Here is a 5,457-nt window from a genome sequence, read left to right as displayed (position 1 = left end):
TGTTCAGTACTGGTGGTTGGTTATGGATGAAAAATTAGGGATAAATTGTGTTTATTATTTATTATTTTATTATTATTATTTACTTATTTTTTAATACTATTTAATATTATTCACTACTGTTTATTACTATTCTAGCCATAACCCCACATTGTATTAGTCAAAATAATAATATAATATTATTTTTAATAATAATATTTGTAATTTTTTTTATATTTTACAATTACACTAATTATATATTAATTAATAATAATAATAACTCTTCTTTCACATATTTCAAAATTGAACACAAAAATGAAAGTGAAAAGACGTTCAAGGAAAGTGAAAAATTGTGAGAAATAAAAATCGAAAAGCAAAGCAATTGAGATAATTTTTACAATACAATATTACTTTTGAAGATGAATGGTACATCTTCAAATTTGAAGATATATTTAAAATTACTATACTCAATAGTTCAAATTTTTACTTTTTGAAGAAGCCAATATAGATCATTTTATCTACATTTCTTCAAATTTTAAAGATGCATTAGCTTTCATGCCAGTGCCCTTAGGTCCTGTTTTGATTGTGAAAGTGTTTCATTTTATTTTATCATTACAATTTTTTCAAATTATCATAAATATAATATTAACAATTCAACTTTTTTAAATTTAAAAATAATAATAATATTAAAAAAAATATATTTAATAATATTGTATTCAAATTTTAACTTTTATCTCAATTTACTATCCAAAAATCACCTCAGTATCCCTTCCTACCAGATTCATAATATTTTTTTTTCAAATAATTAAAAACCATCCGCACTGATATTACATGCTGTGTCAGCATATAACCTTGCGGCTATAAAATAAAGTAAATAATATAAACAATAAAAGTTTTGAAAAATATAATAAATTTTTTAAGATTTTTTTTTTAAAAACAAAACAATAGTAAGTCAGACTATCCTTATTCTAGAGATCGTATCATCTTTCACGATTCAAGATGCATCTGAATTTAATTAAATTAAGAGAATATCTTAGCACAGGTGTATCCGCTATTCTCCCAACAACAGCAACCAACGGTAACCTCCAACATAGAGCCCAAATCTTCCCAATAGTGGAATGCATTGCAGAGGAAATCAAAATTGCCCAGGATCGATGCAGAAGCTCTCTCGATTCCCTCTCCTTTCCCACATTCACGAAGCTCTCTCGACATCGAAGTCATTTTTCCACAATTTTTTGCACCAATTTGCGCATCACCACTCTGGGCAGAAGAGCTGTAGGCACCACCATAACCCAAACAACAAATTTCAGTACTACTACTTCTCTGCAAGTTTTCCATTAGTCTTGTTTACAAGAAAACCAAACACCAAACGTTAGCCTATCAATGTTTGTTGAATTAATTTTTTAAAAAGTTGCATATTAGTTTACATTTTTAATTGCAGGCCTCGTGTTGACATATGATGTGTCACGTTAGAAAGAGAATTGAATTGATAAAATCGAAGTTATAGATCGAAAAGTTGTACATTTTAACCCTTAAAAGATATCTAAATATATATATATATAGAAACGAATTTCTCCTAACTTTAAGATTTCAGAGGATTTTTTTATTTTAGAAATGTTAGTGTACTGCTTGAGTTTGTCTCTTTACTTTGATTACTTTTATATTTTTTTTTACGTAATAATTAAAAAAGTAATTTTTAGTCTATTAATATATTTTTTTATTTTTTTAAAATATTTAAATATATTAAAAATATGAAAAAATAAAAATAAATTTATACTAACCCGAACGATAATTGCTGGGCGGCGGCAGTATAGTACTATTCTTTTTTTCTTTTTTTTTTCCTTAAATGAAATGTGGAACAGTAATTGTTTAAGAAAGGGATCATACAAAACTAGGCTCCAAGGAATCCAAGCTCCAATGCAGAAAATGCTGGCCAACCATATAGTTGTCTCCAAACAATTGTTTCGATAGTACTATGATTTCCAGAGTGGGACCCACATTCCTAATTAAAACATCATATTTCGTGAGGAAGACAGAGCAAGCGGGCTTCACTTTTTCAATGGTTTTAACAAAGACCGGGCCCATTATCTGACACCAACCCCCGATAAGATTCCAGCTCTCTCCCCGTCTTTCCAAGGTCTACTGTCTCCTCATTTATCTCTTAAACTCATCAACTTATTATTATAATTTTTTTAAATTTTAATATAAAATATAATAATCAATTCAATTTTTTCAAATCTCAAAATAATAATAATATTAAAAAATAATATTCTAATAATATTTTACTATCTCAACTCAACTCAGTTCAACATCTAAACGCAACCTGAGTAGATTAGACTTGAGATCAATTTAATTTAGTCTAATTTTAAGTTAAATCTAATATTCAAATATTTAACTCTCAAATTATTAAAATTATCTTAACTCAAAAATTCTTTACACGTGAGTCCCTTAACCTTTTTCAATTCAACGATTATTTACACTCAGAATCCACAACCTTTTTCAACTTCCCATAAATATCTCTAAATTTATCTTAACATCCAAACATATTTAAACTCATCTTAGGTGGACTCTACAAAACTCACTCAATCATCTCAATTCATTATTATTCATAAAGAACTCAACTCAGATCAACTCAACTCAATATCCAAATAGAGCCTATAATTTCTAATTTGTTTTCGTAAATCATCTCATCTTATTTAATTATTATAATTTTTTAATCCAAATGAAATATAAAGGAAAATATTATAACCACAAAGAGATTACATAAAAACAATCCCACAAATTGTTGTGACTTGATCTGGTTTGTCAATTATAAAGTTACTTTATTGTAAAATAAATTTAATGGACCAAATGAAGTTATATCAGTTTGTGAGATTGTTTTTATGTAATTTCTTTGTAGATAATTCAACTTTTTCAAATCTAAAAAAAAGAATATTAAGAAATTATTTTATAACAATATTTTTTTCAACTTTTAATTTTTATTACATCTCATCTATATAACCAAACTAGATTTAAAACTTTCTATAGTTTTTTGATAAATACTTTTTAATATTTATAATTTTAAGAGAGACACAAAATACAAATTTTACTGTTACTAAATACGGCATGTAAATAATATGGACATACATCTAATAGAATAAGATATGAAGAGTGTTAAGTTTACATACAAATATTATATAAAAAAAAATTTACATACCGACTACACATATTTTGTTATAAAAATGTTGGAAATATTTTGAGAATCTTGAGAATATGTTGGAAATTTTTTATTGAGAAATGAGGGAGAAAATTTTCAATAAAAATATTTTTTTAAATAATTATTAAATTTGAGTTTGTGAAAGTGAATAAATAAAATTGAAATATTATTTGCGTGAGATCCATAAAATCTTGTGTTTATAATATATTTTATAAGTGTATTATTTTATTTATTTTTGTTATTGTAATTTATTTTGGTGTGTTTTATTTTTCCTAGTATTTATTTATTTTTGATTACTTAATCGTGTTATTTTATTTTTTTATTTATGTTATTTGTTATTTTATTTTAGTTGTGATATTTTATTTATGTTATTTTAAATATGTGTATTTTCGGTTTGGGCTTTTGTTTTTATTTATTTTAGTGGGGCTGTGTGTGTGTATGTTTTAGTAAAGTCTAGCGTTGTGTTTTGAATTGAACCCAGCCCATGTAGTATGTGAAGCCCAACCCATGTGTCTAAGACCCAACCCAGCCCGTGTGTGTGTTTTGTTTGAGCCCGAAGCCCAGCCCAGCCCAACCCGTGAGAGAACCCAGTTTCCCCTTAGTCGAACGGCGCTGTTTTGGAGGATAACCTCTAAGGCTCCATCTCTTTCTCCCTTGCGCCGCTTAGCTCCTCCTTCTTCTTTCTTCTATTTTCTTATTCTCTCTTCTTGTTCCAGCAGCTGCCGTGAGCCACCTCCACCTTTCTAAGGCAGTTCCGTGTTGCTCGGTTGCTGCCCTTAGTCACGCATTTTGACCCGCTGCCGCCACCTCCTCCTTCCTTGGTCTTTCTCAGTGTCACTCGACATGAGCACCGAAGGCTTGCTGGCAAGCCATCGCTCCACGCGGCCACCTCCTTCCATCGTGTGCAGCTCCGTGTCGACCGGTAGTGAGTTCCGTGTTACGCTGTCAGCTGCCACGCCATTCGTCCGCACGAAATCGCTTCTCTACTCCACAGCTTCCATGGCCGTTTTCTCTTCTTCTACCGGTGTGACACACGGGCACCTGCCACCGCCATTCTTGATCTATTTATAGTCTACGGATTTCCTCAAATAAAATCTTCCGAAATCCTCATCTTCTCTCTCTCACTTAAGTTTATCGCATTTCTCAGTGTTTGAGATTTGTTCTGTATATTTGTTGGTGAACCCGTGAGCTTGTGTTGTTCTGCCGAGCTCTATTTGATTCTAAAATTGTGAATTTCACTCGGTTTCTTGGTGAAATTGTTGGGTTGTAGTGAGTTGAGTTTCCATCCGCTTGTAAATTGACCTAACCCGTGAGTTAAGGGGCTTTTTTGGCACTGCTTTGCCATGAGCTCCATCGTGCTCTGCCGTTGAGCCGTCACCTTGAGCAACACTTCCTTTCGCTTAATCTTTTAGAGTTATTTTCCATTTTTGTATGTAATTTTCCATCGTGTCTCAAGTGATTTAAATTGACATTATAACTGTTGTTCATTTGTAAACTGTTGATCTGTTGATTTGTTGGAAATTGGACCTTGGGCCTTGGGCCGCTGAAGTGTTGGGTTATAATTGTTAATTGGAGTTTGTTGGAATTGGGCCTTGGATCGGATTGGAGGACGGGATTACGCGTGTAATTGGTTGTAAACTATATTGTTGTAATTATTGAGAAATTGTAATAAGTTATTTAAATGTATTCAAATAAACTGTTGTAATGCATATTTATCGTCTTTAATAAATTGTGTTATTGATGTCACGCTGTCTGTTTGTAAATGAGACTGAATATGTGGGTGCGTGTGTATCACGACCCCAAGCCGAGATGAGACATTATCTCGGTGGAGCTCCTCTGGTCATTCGGGAGCGTAACAGACTGACATGACGTCCCCTGAGTTGTCGTAGGGCGATGACGGGAACGGACGAGACTGTACCGCTCTCGTACTGATTTCGTGACCTTTTGACTAGCGAGATTAGAGGATGCTTGGCCATGTACGTATTGGGCGCGAAATTGGGCATCGTTCGTTACGAAATCTCATGCACGGACGTTACCCGTGATGTGACGATGAGAGCCAGGGTGTGCGGACGGTCCATAGGGGAGATTGTAGTGCATGCATAATTTTGTAATAATTATGATCGGAATCAAAAATGAGATTTTTTGTGTGAGTATTAAAAGTGTATTTTTAGAAAAAATGAATGTGGGTTGTTATTCTGCTTATTTGTTCGTATAAGGACGCGTGATTTTTAATGTATTTTAAATCTCTTGGATGTTGTTTTGGTTAATTACTTGTTGAGATGTCA

Source organism: Juglans microcarpa x Juglans regia, chromosome 2D (assembly GCF_004785595.1).
Source record: "Juglans microcarpa x Juglans regia isolate MS1-56 chromosome 2D, Jm3101_v1.0, whole genome shotgun sequence".
NCBI lineage: Eukaryota > Viridiplantae > Streptophyta > Magnoliopsida > Fagales > Juglandaceae > Juglans > Juglans microcarpa x Juglans regia.
This window is presented reverse-complemented; position numbering follows the sequence as displayed.